Genomic DNA, 15,164 nt, shown 5'->3' on the forward strand with positions numbered 1-15,164 from the left:
AAGTCTTATAAAATATATAGATTTATGATAATTAAGACTGAGCTAACAGATGAGAAATCCTAGTCATTGGCCCAGCAGCTTTGTACCTAATACAAGTCTCTCTATGCATTAATTGGGGCCCTAACTCGGGCAGGTGGCTGGCATAAAGCACATACATGGCGGTGGGGCTTGGTGGCTTTTGGCAGAAAGATTTATCCTAACACTGCTGGAAAGAACTATAAAGGTTGATGAGAAAGAAAAGGTATCAATGGTCCTACCTTACACTGAACCCTACATGCTATGAGACCCACCTACCAGGTAAGATGTACCTACTGTTTATGGGGGCTCCAAATTGCTGTTTTGATTCGGTTTGAGGCCTGCTCCACAGAAGGGAATTTGTGCCTGGTGCTATAAAGACATTCAAAATCCATAACTAGGGAAGTCATAGGTTCTTGGGGAAAGTTTATTGATAACTTTGTTGTTAAACTGTCTTATAAATATTTATGTGTATAGAGCCAAGTATATGTGAGAGGTATGGGTGAGCCAGCCCCTAAGTTGTAAGCAAGGGAGAGTATCTCAGCTACTGACTGTCATGTGGTGGAGTGGGTGGGGATAAATGCACCCCCCACCCCTCACTCATTACTGCCTGTAGAGAGAGAGCTGACCTTCCCCCTTACCAGCGGCAGCACTAAGAAAAGCTGGCCCTGCTCCTTGCCTAGACAGCACAGCAGAGCTGGCCCAGTGGCCAGAGGTGAGAGTGACCCAGCCCCGATGTTGTGAGCAGGGGAGAGCTGTCCCCATTACTCATCTGACATGAGGAGAGATGGCATGGGTAGAGGAGACATGTGCTCTCCCCACCCCCATTCCCATCCCCCACCTCCTGCCCATCAATACCTGAGACAGGTGGAGGATGTCTGGCCTCAGGGTCATAAGAGTCCCCCACCAGCTGCAGCACTCAGAAGAGTGGCCTCTTCGTCCCTTGCCTGGGCAACACAAGAGAGCTGACCCTGATGATGTAGGTGTAGGTGAGTCCACCCTGAGGGTGTGAAGCAGGGGAACTGGCCTCACCCCTCACTCACTGCCACAAGAGGTGAATTAGCTGGGGCAATGCTGGAGAGCTCACCCTGGTGGGAGGACCAATCCTGCAGTTGCCCAGACCCAGAACCAAGCTTATGACTGGCCCACCCCAACATCCACCCCATCTGTGACCTGCTGGAGCATGTGAAGGGACCTGATCGCTGACCCAAAGCTGCAGGATCTCCACCACACAGGGCAACAACAGGATATCCAAGAAGAGTCCTAGTGAGGGCCCAGCATCGACAGTGTAGTAGAAACCAGAGGCCTCAAACCCATGACTCTTTTCAATGAACACTTGCAAGTGGTGGCACATGCCTTTAGTCCCGGCACTCAGGAGGCAGAGGCAGGTGAATCTCTGGTCTATAAGAGCTAGTTCCAGGACAGTCTCCAAAGCAACAGAGAAATCCTGTCTCAACCCCCGCCCCCCAAAAAGGATACATGGACACAGGGGTTTATTCTGTGATTCACTGTGTCATATTGCAGCTTCCATAACCAGATTTTTCACTTTTTTCCTCTTTAAAAAATTTTTACTCTTAAATTTTGTTTTATTGGGAGGGGCATGCAGGGGCAGAGGGCAGATGCAAAGGGATGGTGAAGTGAATGGGATCAAGATACATGTTGTAAAAGATACATAGAATAAATAAAAAGAAAGAAAAAAATTTAAGTGTAGCTGGAAATTTTCTTTGGGCCACCAACCAGCTCCCAGATAAAGACATTGAGACTTATTATGAATGCTCAGCCTTAGCTTATGCTTGTCCCACGAGCTCTTTTAACTCAGTTTAACCTGTTTCTATTCATTATGTTTTGCTTTGGGGCTTTTTACCTTTCTTTCATTCTGTATGTCCTCTTTCCTGCTTCCTTTGTGTCTGGCTGTTTGGTCACTGGTGTCCCCCTGACATCTCTTTTCCTTTCTCCCCCTTGAGCCTAAATTGCTCCTCCTACTTATTCTCCCTGCCCAGAAGTCCTATTTATCTTTTTATTAGACCAATTGAGTGCTTTAGGCAGGCTAGGTAAAACAACACATCTTTACATAATAAAATAAATGCAACACATCTTTACATAGCTAAACATGTGCAACACATTTTTACATAGTTAAGCAATATTCTGCAACATTTATGTTTACGGCTATATAGAGATATAAATGTTAAATATATAGATATTTGTATTAAATCTATATATGGATTTGTGCTTGTCTTAGTTATTGTTCTATTGCTGTGAAGAGACACTATGATCAAGGCAACTCTTATAAAAGAAAGCACTTAATTGGGGGCTTGCTTACAGCTTCAGAGGGTTAGTCCATTATCATCATCATGGCGGGGAGCATGGCAGCGTGCAGGCAGGAATGGCACAGGAGAGGTAGCTGAGAGCTCTTTCCTAATCTCTTGGCAGACAAATTGGGACTGGTGTGGGCTTTTGAAGCCTCAAAGCCCACCCCCAGTGTCACAGTTCCTAATCCTTCTAATCTTTCTCAAACAGTTTCACTCCCCAATGACTAAGCATTCAAATATATGAGCCTATAGGAACCATTATCATTCAAATCACCACAGTGCTGCTCTCAACTTTGGCCAGAGAAACTTTTTATTGCAGGGGGAAGTGGTTAATGCAGAGACCTATACTGTTCTAAGTGCTCAGAATAAGGGACTTTGAGTGCTCAGCTGTAGATGGGACATCTCTATCACCCTCTTTCCCTAGTCCCCATGCAAGGTTCAGGCAGAAGAGCCAACAGAGAGAATGTCAGAGCCAGAAAATAGGGAGGAGTGCTTGGAAATGGCCAGACGTAGCATGGCTGTTATACTCATCAACGTACAGCTGCTCGGTGACCTGCATAAGATCAAGCCAGTTAACATCTACAGCAGAGTAAGGAGGGCCTCTCTGAGAGGCCCCACCCCTAGCTGAGGAGCTATTGGTAGTCACTTTTCTGTGGGAGTGTGGCTACTGGTAGGTAGTGGATAACCCCCTACCCCTGTTCATAGGGCAGCAGTAACTGAACTCAGTGAATTAAATAATTAATCGATTGATTATATAGAGAGGACCAACACAGGAGACTGCCCTTATATCCAAGTGCAGGTGGAACATTCTGGCTAAGCTTCCACCTAAAGAAGCTAGAAAAGGAAAGGAAATGCAAAGCAAGCAAGAGAGATAGGAAGTATCAAGGTAGAAATGTAATTGAGAAAAATCAATAAACCATGATCAATCCTTCTTTAAAAAATACCAAGAAAATTAGAGAGCCAGACCAAGGGGCAGGGGAATCAAGAAGACTCAAACTAGAAAAGTCAGGAATGAAATAGGAGACATTATCAATGGTTTCCCAGAAATAAAGATTTATGAGGAACTCCTATGAATAGCTACGTCCCACCTAAGTAGACACGCTGAGTGAATGTTTACATTCCAAGAAAGACATAACTTTCAAAACTGGCTACAAGAAACAGAAAATCTGAATAGGTTTGATTAGAAATAAAGAGATAGGACTAACAACAAAACAAAGTTCCCATGAAGAAAAGCCATGAGTCAAAAAGCTTTATGGGGATTTATCAGACGTTTGAAGAATTAACTTTTCAAGTCTTCTAGAAATAAGCAAAGGAACAATTTCTAGCATATTCCCTCAAGTCAATGCTATCCTGATACCAAAACTGAACAACAGTCCTCATGAGGAAGGAAAACAACATCTATATGGCTATAGATACAAAAGTGTTCACCAAAATGACCTCAACTGAACCACTTAATATCAAAAATATTACAATGAACAGTAGATTGGTTTAACATATGGAAGTCAATCAATGCACTATATCATATTAATAAAGGATAAAAACTACATGATCCTATTAGTAAAAGCACAAAGAATTTTACAAAGATTAATACATGTTATGATTAAAAAAAATACTAGGAACAGAATAGAATTTCCTTTATCTCAGAAATACTCTCTGTGGGAAAAAAAATCACTTCAACATATCTAATGGTAAAGGACTAAAAACTTTATCACTAAGATAAGGAGCAAGACATAAATTCTACTGCCATTACTAGCCAGAGAAATGAAGCAGGAAAATGAAATTGAAAGCAAATAGATTGATAAAGAAGAGGCCAAACTATCTGTTTCTATACATAAAGCCATACAAAATGTTAGAGCCAGTGACTTCCACTAGCCTGAGCTACATATAAGACTCTATTTTGGTGGGGTAGTGGTGGAGGGGAGTAAAAGGTCAGCTGGGATGTTTGCAGAAAGTGTAAAAATCTATGCTAAAATTTGCAGTTCTTTCTGAAAGGCATGTAGTGTCAGGAGAACCAAAATAATTCTACCCATAAATGCAGCAGGTGCCCTGCAAACATTGCTCTATGACCTTGGGAAAAGGTGAGGGCAACCTGAGCTCCCAGAATCTACCCATCACTGTCCCCAACACCAGCTTCCTGTCTCATTCATATTGACTATGCTGAGGATGCTGCCTGTGGGGTTTTATTGTTGTAGTTTTTGGGTTTTTTTTTTTTTTTTTTTTTTGTTTGTGTGTGTGTGTGTTTAGACACAGGATTTCTCTGTGTAACAATCCCAGCTGTTCTGGAACTTGCTTTTATAGAAAAGGCAGGCTTTAAACTCACAGAGATCCTCCTGCTTCCCAAATTCTGGGCTTAAAGGCGTGCACCACCACTGCCCAGATGCTGCCTGTGTACTTTGAGTGTGAGTGTTCCTGGTGAGCCTGAGGGTCTTGCCATAACTGCATTAGCCTTTGGATGTCCTCCTTCATGTTCCTATCCATCTGAGGCACTAGGCTGCCTGCCTACCTGCCTCCCTCCCTTTCTCTCCCAACCCCTTGACTGATATGGAGTTCTTTGTAGAATGTAGATATGAGTCTTGGCAGATACATGTAGAGAAGACATCATCCTGAAGTCACCTCTTCAAATTTTTACATATGTCTTCTGTTGAACATGAAGTCATGGTTTTAATATGGGCCAATGTGTCCATTTTCCCCTAAGAGAACCTGACCATCCACTATGTGAAAAAAATGACACTTTATTTTCTTCACCCTCAGAGTCAGCTGTGAGCCTTTCTCAGTCCTGGCTTACCCTGGGGGGGGGGGCACCTCAATCTCACAGTTCTCCACCCTGGCCAAGGTGAAAGCTTCCACCCCCTCTACCCAGCTGACATTCAGGAGCCCACAGGCTGCCAGTGGCTCCTTTTCCCAGGGAAGAGCCACTCTGGAGAGCCATGGGGCTAACGAGGAAAAAACAGTGAGCTTGACAGTTCAGACCCCAGGACAGGAACAGCACCCAGATCTGGACAGTCAGAGCCCCTGCCACAGGCTGCTGTTGAGATGTTTACTTCCAGCGCTTCTCTGGTCTCTGGAGATCAGCAGTCCAGGTTCTGGGGACTGCTGCAATGTGTGGCCTTTATGGCTCAGAATATGTGCTGAATGGCCACTGTAGCCTCAGTTGTCAGTGACCACTGCAGCCTGGGTCATCAATGACAAGTAGAATTACACTACTATGCTCCAGGCCAGCATTCTGTCTCTGCTCCTGGCAACACCAAAGGAAAAGTTTCCCGATTAGGGGTTTGGAGAAGGTCATGGCAGAGAAAGCCCTTGGCCACCTAAAAGACATGGAACATGAATGGGAAATAACCTTTGTTATTTACTGACCTCTAATATATGGAGGCTCCATGTTGCCACTTACTTCCTAGCCAGTCCAGCCAGAAAACCAGAGTAACTGTGGCCACGAGTGTCTCAAGTTCTCTACCAGCTGGTACCTCACTCTTGTTCATGTTAGATATTCTGAGGCAGGGAAAATGGTATCTCCATAGTTTGAGTCCAAAAATGTGATAGAGTGTCACTAGATATGCGGTCACTGGCTAGCATCCTCTTTGACCAGAACCTAACATCTCACAAGAGCCCTGAGAGCAGTCTTTATCCCACCTTATAATGAGGAAATCAGGGCAAAGATGCTGAGCATCCGATCCAGGATACTCAGTTGACATCTGGAGTGCTGGATGGATCCCCTCCTATTAGATACAGTCTCTGTGCTGACCCACTACTTTCCAGAAACAGCCAGAGGAATTTCAAGAGCAACAAGCATAGAGATAAGCACTTTCCTTGTGTCTAGGCCAGTCTAGCACTTTAACAGTACAGACTCCATCTGAGTGTGGAGTCAGACCCACAGGTGTTATTTGCTGTTTCTTGTTGGCTGACCAGGATTGGTCATGGATCCTGAAAAGGAGATTTGGAATCTGAAGCAGAACTCCAATGTGCTCTAGTATCATCATTCCCTGAGATGCTCACGGTCCTCCCTGTATCATCATTCCCTGAGATGCTCACAGTCCTCCCTGTATTATCATTCCCTGAGATGCTCACGGTCCTCCCTGTATCATCATTCCCTGAGATGCTCACGGTCCTCCCTGTATCATCATTCCCTGAGATGCTCATGGTCCTCCCTGTATCATCATTCCCTGAGATGCTCACAGTCCTCCCTGTATCATCATTCCCTGAGATGCTCACGGTCCTCCCTGTATCATCATTCCCTGCATTCCCTGAGATGCTCACAGTCCTCCCTGTATCATCATTCCCTGAGATGCTCACGGTCCTCCCTGTATCATCATTCCCTGAGATGCTCACAGTCCTCCCTGTATCATCATTCCCTGAGATGCTCATGGTCCTCCCTGTATCATCATTCCCTGAGATGCTCACGGTCCTCCCTGTATCATCATTCCCTGAGATGTTCACGGTCCTCCCTGTATCATCATTCCCTGAGATGCTCATGGCCCTCCCTGTATCATCATTCCCTGAGATGCTCATGGTCCTCCCTGTATCATCATTCCCTGAGATGCTCATGGTCCTCACTGTATCTGAACCTAGGTAGCTGCGCAAGGTGTAGGCAGATCCACGATTCCTGGACAAAGATCTGCCTGTGATGAACTCTCCTTGCTTCTTGGGCTCTTCAGTGCAGAGGTCAATGACAACACAAGAGCTCACAAAAAAGGCTCTGCACTCCCGGCCACAGAGCATCCTCTTCCTGTACCCAACACATGCCAGGACCATACACTTCACCAGGTCTACCAGCAGGTAATACCACCAGAGTGTGGGAGGCAGCCATGGACAGAACCTGGGGCAAGAGAAGTACCAGACCAAGAAGTCAGCCCTGTATCCAGGTGTCAGGGTGGCCAATATGAGGCAGCCACATTGGGGTCTACCTCTAAGGGAACCTGTCTCCCAAGCCCTAGGGGAAGAAGCAGAGCCACTCAGTAGGGAAGAGTAGAACTAGTTATCCTGTCCGTGTGCCCTGGCAAGGTCTTCAAAATGGGGGGGGGGGCATAAAAAGAATCACAACACGCCCGCCCCCAGCTCCTGTGGCTTGGTTCTGCCAAAACCCTTCTTTGGCCCAGATAAGCCCAGAGGCCTAGGAAGGGCACTCCCTCCTTAAGGACCCACTTCCCAGCCTGGAAAGTCTGAGCTGATGTATCTGGCCTCCCAACTCTGCCTGCCTCCCACCACCCTGGCTCCAGCCTCACTGGTGTCCTACTTTCCGTCCTGTGCAGTGGAAATATGGGTCAGCATTTGCTCACCAGGCCTGGTGCCAGAGCCAGTGGAAGGAAAAACACCAGGCCCAGCTGCCTGGCAAAGCCCCAGCCCTACAGCAGCCTCCTGCCCACACTCTGCCCCTGCTCCTGCTTAGCTGTCAGAGAGCTCTGGATGTAGCTCAGCCCAAGTCCACCCTATGGGCCGTCTGCTTACTCCCGAGGCAGCCCCAGGAACAGGGCTGGTGATGTGTGGCCCACACTAAGACACTTTTCTGTCCATATCTTTCTCTCCCTAGAGGCAAATGGACCAGCTGCTGGTTCCTGACAGCACATCCCAGGAAAATCAGGCTGTCTCTTACCCTCGAGATATTGTAAAGGCCCCTGTCTGCCCTCCGGTTCCCAGCTCTGGGGCCTTCACCACTTCCCAGTGCCCTCAACCCCTCAGGGCCGCCCACAGGTGCCTCCAAGCTCCAGGCTAAGCTCCACTTCTCTAGTAGAAAGGAGATGTATCCTAGCCCCAGGGCAGCTCTGAAGCAGTACCTGAGATTGCACCTTTTGTGGGGCCCTCATCTGTCCAGAATGGGAACATGGACAGAGTAGTCTAGGCAGATGCCTGAGGCAAAGGCGACAAAGCCTTGACCTAGGTCAGATCCAGGGTGTTCCCTGCAGCTGCTAAGCCTGAGCTTTGTGGAGCATCTGGCTCCCCTTCCTTCTAGGAATTCTCAAAAGATGTTTTCCACTTTATTTTACTGAGACAGGGTCTCACTATGTAGCTTTACAGGGTCTCACTGTGTAGCTTTCCACAGCCTGTAACTTTCTATGTAGAACAGGCTGGCCTGGAACTCACAGAGATACACCTGCCTCTGCCTCTTAGGTGTTGGGATTAAAGGTGTGCACCACTACACCTAGACAAAGATGTTTTAAAGGGTGTGAACAATAAGTTTTACTACTAACGATTCAAAGAAAGGGCTGCCCTCCAACTCAATACCAACCAAAAGACAATATATGAAGTGGTACCCATACCAACGCTGCCTCCTCTGCATTCAGACTATCTGCACAGCCTTGTGGAGACTGGAGAAACACTTCAGTGCCAAGGTACTTAAATTCTACCTGGCAGTCTCACAGGGCAGGTACAGAAAGAATGGTGTCCCCTTTGCCCATGCTCTGGCTGACATTCCAGCCCTGACCCCTAAGGAAGCATGGCCACCGGATGCTCCCCTCTCATCTCACCTCCTTCCCCAATTATTTTTTTTTTCTTTACTGCGAACCATTAAGCACACCCATCAGGGTACTCAGTGCATACTGGGAAAGGGGCAGGTTTCTTTCTAAATCCTTCCTGGGTGCACTTTCTCAGAAGCCAGAGAGATGAGACTATTTCAGCTTCTTCACATATAGTTGTGTGTTCCCAAGAAGGTGACTTTGCCTCTCTGAGACTCAGCTTTCCCCATCTGGGAACACGGGGCACTATATATTTCTAGTGCTCCACCAGGACACTCCACCTCTTCCGTTATATGGTGACAGCCATTGATTGTGAAAATGCGCAGGAGGGTGTATGGCCGTGTGCCCACCGAAAACCCTGGGAACCCAGGAAAGGATGGGGAGTGAGCCTGAGCAGCCTGGGCCATTACTAAGAATACTATACTCTCCCTCCAAGACCTTCCATAATACAGGGGAAATGCTCACTTGCCAATAAGAGCAAGCTGTGACCTTAGAAGCTCTAACAAGGTCGGGTTCCCATCCTTGGACAGTGGTATGTCATTTAAGGATCAGGCATCCCACACCAGCCTAGAAATGTCACCAGGAAGCACGAAGAAGAATCTCTAGCACATGTCATCCATATACCCAATCCAGTAATAACAAAGAGCGGCCAACCCCATGGCCACAAGCCAGAGAGTGAGGAGAGCAAGAATCTAAGCAGAGCCACCAGCGAGCACATGCCGATGGAAGTTGCTGTGACACCGTGTGCAAGGCCATTGGGGGCTGGGATGCCAAGGGCAGGTCTTGGTGGAAACAAAATGACAGACAGGTGTATTACACAGTAGCATACATGCGGTCACAGAGGAAATACGTCCACATTTGGCATGTCAGTGAACTGAAAGTTGTTTGATTTAAATGATCTTATAATCCAGCAAAATTTAAAATAACCAAAAATATCTCCAACTTTAACCACTCAGAAATGAAGTAACACACTCCTAGTGACCATTTATTTAAAGCGGGAAGTTCAATCTGCTTCTAGAAAGCCATGGAAACAGACTGCCAAAGCACCAGCGCTTTGAGGAAATATATAAAAAGGATCCTATATCCATCTTAAGAAAATAAGTTGGCCAGGAGGTGATGGTACATGCCTTAATCCCAGCACTCAGGAGGCAGAGGCAGGAGGATCTCTGTGAGTTCAAGGCCAGCCTGGTTTACAGAGTTCTAGGACAGTCAGGACTACACAGAGAAACCCTGTCTCAAAAAATGAAGAAGAGGAAGAGGAGAGAAAGAAAATGAAAGGGAGGAAGGAAGGAAGGAAATTGAGCTGGGTGTGGTGGTGCACACCTTTATTCCCAGCACTCGAGAGGCAAAGATAGGCAGATCTCTGTGAGTTCTAGTTCAGCCAGAGTTACATGGTGAGACCTTGTCTTAAAACAAAACAAACAAACAAAAAGGAAAAACAGATTGAGAAAAATAAAATGCATCATGAAAATTAGACAGAGGATTATGAGGGTATAAAGAAAGCAATAGAGTAGAAAACAAGAGGCAAAGTTTGACTGCTTCTTCCTGAAATCAACTGTCTTTGTCAGAAAGCCCAGAGCAGGATGACCATCACTCTCCAAAACTTGTTCAATGTTGACATTTAGGCCTGCATACCATCCAGGGTGACAAGGGAGTCATGAAGAGGGAAGACTCCAGAAGGGGTCACGATGTCAGAGCTTGGAAACCTGAAGCTTTTAGGAAGCCTGCAGCACATAGGTGATCCTCATTTAATTCAAATGGCCAGTTATGGTATCAGGACAACACGAAGAGGTGAATACAAGAAACTGCAAAGGCACTTGAAATAATCAACCTGGGAAGCACATGCTCACACTGGCCAGGTCTGACTCAAGCTGGAAGTCAGTCTGGCATCCCTCCAGCCCTTCCAATGCATGAAAAGATGGAAAATCTGCAGCTCAACTCACAACTCTAATGTCACTTAATACAGAAACCCTTCATGGAGAAAAGAGAAAACCAGATCAGTATCACTTCTCAATGAAGATACAAAAACAACCAAACTGAAAACAGTAACATCTGCAGCATCTTTCATATGACCGTGTAGACTAGGATAGGCTCTGCCAACAACTCAGATCACTTCACGAAATATGAGCTCAGAAACCTCAGAAAGAAAAATCAATATGTCCCCAAATAAGTTTGACCAACTGGCCATTTATTTATTTATTTATTTATTTATTTATTTTGGTTTTTCAAGACAGGATTTCTCTGTGGCTTTGGAGGCTGTCCTGGAACTAGCTCTTGTAGACCAGGTTGGTCTCGAACTCACAGAGATTCACCTGCCTCTGTCTCCCGAAATGCTGGGACTAAAGGCATGCGCCACCAGTGCCTGGGCAACTGGCCATTATTATTAACAACAAAATTAACAACAACAAAATCCCTAGAGGTTTCCGTCATGGTTTATGTATGAAATGTCCCTCACAGGTGCGTGTGGTAAAGGGTTGGCCTATAGCTGCTGGTGCTATTTTGGGACGTGGTACAGACTTTTAAGAAGGTGGGTCCAGCTGGAGGAAGTGAGTCACCGGGGATGTGCCTTGTCCTGGACCCTTCTTGTACCCCTCTCTCTTTTCTGGATGCTGTGAGATAAGAGGCTCTATCGCACCTCAGCCTAGGCCCACAGTGAGGGAACCAGACAAACTTGGACTTAAACCCCTCCACTGTGAGTCAAAACCAACCTGTAATCCTTTTTAACTTTCTTTCTTTCTTTCTTTCGGGTGTGCATCACATGACAAAAATTCTTGACACAGCTGTGTACCCTTCAGTGGACAAGACAGCAGTGTCTACCACTGTTGTTACTGTTCAATACTTTCTTAGAAGTTCTAGCAAGTGCAGTAGGTAAGAAAACAAATAACATAAACATAAAAGAGCATATAGAATAATTTTGTTGATGACATGATTACAAATCTAGAAACTCAGAATTTATTTTAAAAAATTAAAAGTCAGCTCGGAGGTGATGGCGCATGCCTTTAATCCCAGCACTCAGAAGGCATAGGCAAACGGATCTCTATGCGTTTGAGGCCAGCCTGGTCTACAAAGCTATACAGAGAAACCCTGTCTCAAAAAATCAATCGATCAATCAACAAGAAGAAATTAAAACTTAAAGGTCCCTGAGATGGTTCAGCAGGAAAATCACTTGCTACCAAGCCTGAAGACCTGAATTTAATCACTGGGATCCACAGGATGGAAGAGGACAATGCCTCACCCCATAAATTAAAATGTAATAAAAAATTTAATTTAAGAAATAGTCAGCACACCTTTAATTCCAGCACTTGGGGGTCAGAGGCAGGCCTATTTCAAGTGTAGCTTGATCTACACAGTGAGTTTCAGACCAGCCAGAGATATATCATAAGACCAATCTCAAGAAAAAAAATGTTTAATTAATATGAAATTTTAATACGATATTTTTAAAATATATATTCCTTATAGCAATAAGCACTGTCCTAGTTTGTTTTCTATTGTGATAAACATCATAACCAAAAGCAACTTGGTTAGGAAAGGATTAACTTCACTTTAGAGTTTACAGGGTGAGAACCTGGAGGCAGGAGCTGGAGCAGAACCATGGAAGAATGCTGCCTACAGGCTTGCTCTCCATGGCTGTATCAGCTTGCTTTTGTACACAACCCAGGACTACTTGCCCACCCATAGCAATCACTAATGAAGAAAACACCACACAAACTTGGCTACAGGTCAGCCTGGTGGAGGCATTTCCTCAGTTGAAATTCCCTCCCAGATCACCCTAGATTGTGACAAGCACCAAGTAATGAAACCGGCAGCAATGCTCCACTGACAGCATGGATGATGTAAAAGAGCAGCAGAGAGCTAGGACCCTGCTACCAACAGCTCAAAACAGGCCAGGTCCAAAAGGCAAGACTGACATCTCCCCCTCATGGCTGCTCTGTTCTACAGGTGCTCAGCTTGCTTTCTCCAGACTCAAGGGTATGGTTCTCAGGCAGGACTAGCAAGACTGTAAAAATGCCCATAAACATCCCTTGGTGCTGATGGGGGGAATGGAGATGGGAGGTGGGGGTGAGGGGTGAGGGTGAGGGATGGGGGTAGGGGTAGGAGGTGGAGGTAGGGGAACTGCAGAGAGGAAGGCAGCCTGACCACACCATCTAAAGTAAGGTCACGGAAGTAGCCCTGATCTTTGTCTTTGTCTTGTGGTCAGAATATTATCACTGGACTGCTGGGGCAGAAACTTTCCCCACGTGTGAGGAAGCCACTATTCCAGAAGAGTTAGCAGCGGTCTTCTCAAGACAAGAAAACATGTGAAACACTTTGACAAGAAAGATGGAGATTTGGCATGAGGAGAGTCACAAACTCAGCGCAGATCACACAGACAGGTAAACAAAAGGAGCTCCAGCATGTTCTTGGGAGGACAGGATTCCCTCCTGGAGAAGGAACAATGGCTTCCTGGGATTCCGTGGATGAATGAGTGATGGCAAGTGAGCAGGAAGACCAACGACTGTCTCTGTTCCTTTTCCTGGGTTTGCTTCTCTCACGGTGGCCCATGAACATGTACAACTGCTATCCAATGTCACTGGTGACTATGTTCAAGAAGTGCCAGGTGGCAGGGCTGGAGAAATGGCTCAGGGGTTAAGAACGGTTGATGATCTTCCAAAGAACCTGAGTTCAATTCCCAGCACCCCACACTTGAACAACTTCCTATAATTGGAGCTCCAGGGAATCCAACAATATCTTTAGGCTTTCATGGACACCAGCACATGCACATAAACAAAAACAAATTTTTTCCAAAGAATTTGTGCTGGGGAGATGGTTCACTGGTTAAGAACACTTGCTGCTCTTGCAAAAGATTGGGGTTTGAATCCCAGAAGCCATGTTGGGTGGCTTACAACTGCCTGTAAATCCAGGTATCTGATGCCCTTTTCTGGCCTCCACGAGAATTTACACTCACATATACATACCCACACAGTGACCATACTCGTATGTGTAATTTTAAAATTCAAAGAAAATGCCAAGTGCCAAATAAACACCAAGTGTTGGCTCACCCTGATGAGCTTGGAAACCATTGGGGTCCAGTTTCTGCTACCCACATTCAGACTGCCCACCCCTCAACAGAGCTCAGACTCTCAAAAGCTTAGCAATGGCAAAAATGGAGTTAAAGACAGTTGAAAAAAATTGCTGTGAGGGGAGTCAGTGACAGGCAGGTGACGTGGGTGGTGACAGAACGATAGAAGAGAGAGAAAAGGCAGAAGCAGAGAGTTTATTGGATATACAGTAGTATATCCAATACAGCTCATACAGGACGTGGCTTGGTTACAGCAAGCCAGACAGTAGACAGAAACTGTCCGGCTTTGTGAAAGGCTGCTATTATGGAGGGGCAGTCAGGCAGTTCAGTGTCTCAATGCAATGGAACAGTTACAGTTACAATTTACTGTGGTTAGCAACAGCCTAGCCTTGAGGCAACCACAATTTTGTCTGGGGCGGGGGATGGGGTGGGGGTGGGGAATGGTTCAGAGAGCTCATCATCCTAAACCAGTCCCCACAAAAGGGTGTTTGGTTGTCACAAATACATATTTCTTAGAGGAATGGAGCAAGTAAAAGGCCCTCAATGGGTTTCCTGGGTTTTGTTTGAGGCTTGGATCTCAGGAAAGGTATTGGGAGAGCTGAAGGTTGAGCTGGAGGAGGCCCTGCCTTGGAGGACAGGGTGGATGGCACTGCTAGGAGGCCAATTCAGAACTAGCAGCCTGGGCTGCCGGCGCTGGACGACCCCAAAGGCCCCCAGAGTTCTGGCGTGGGCAGGGCTTGGCGCCACAGCCCAGTGATGCTTCCAGCTCTGAGCTTCTCTCTTTTCATGACCTTATCAGCCTTGTGGGATGTGTAAACCATGAGCTAACTGTGTGGGAATGCACTTTCCGTTGGCTGCCCCTTCCGAGCCTGCTGGTCCCCATCAGCACAGTGCTGACCTTCACCTCTCTCCACTCCCAGTTTTCCACTGAGAAGCCCAGGGCTACAGCACTATAGGCCAGGTGTGACTAGCCGCTAGTTACAGCCTTCCATGATTGGGGTGCAAGAGGGTACCTCTACTCAGAAGGGCCTTAGTCCCTGCTTCATGTCTGCTTCTGTAGTGAGGTATCAGGGACCCTCAGATCACCAAGGTAGGGTAGAGCTTTGCCTGGCTAAGTGCCTGTGGCTCAGCCAGAGATGCCCTCTGACTTAAGCAGGGACCACAGGGTCACTGTCCTCCACTAGTGTGTCTGGATTGGGCCTGGTTCCCTGGGATGCTGGGCTCTGCACTGCTGCCTGTGATGGGGATCAGGCATTTCCTGTCAAGAGTTGTCCTTTCCAAAACCATGGAAGACTTTCGGCCTGAGCTAACCCTTTGAATAGGGTGGCCTGAACC

The 15,164-nt window shown here is 46.5% G+C and overlaps 1 long non-coding RNA gene across 1 annotated transcript; it reads left to right on the forward strand.

Annotated features, from left to right (window-relative positions):
• The first annotated feature begins 125 nt into the window (after window positions 1-125).
• Window positions 126-13,624, forward strand: LOC118239720. Its single transcript, XR_004772556.1, has 3 exons — window positions 126-297; window positions 6,891-7,097; window positions 12,969-13,624. It is a non-coding gene; the product is annotated as an uncharacterized LOC118239720 (long non-coding RNA).
• The last annotated feature ends 1,540 nt before the right edge of the window (window positions 13,625-15,164 follow it).

This window comes from Cricetulus griseus (assembly GCF_003668045.3).
Source record: "Cricetulus griseus strain 17A/GY chromosome 1 unlocalized genomic scaffold, alternate assembly CriGri-PICRH-1.0 chr1_1, whole genome shotgun sequence".
Classification (NCBI taxonomy): domain Eukaryota; kingdom Metazoa; phylum Chordata; class Mammalia; order Rodentia; family Cricetidae; genus Cricetulus; species Cricetulus griseus.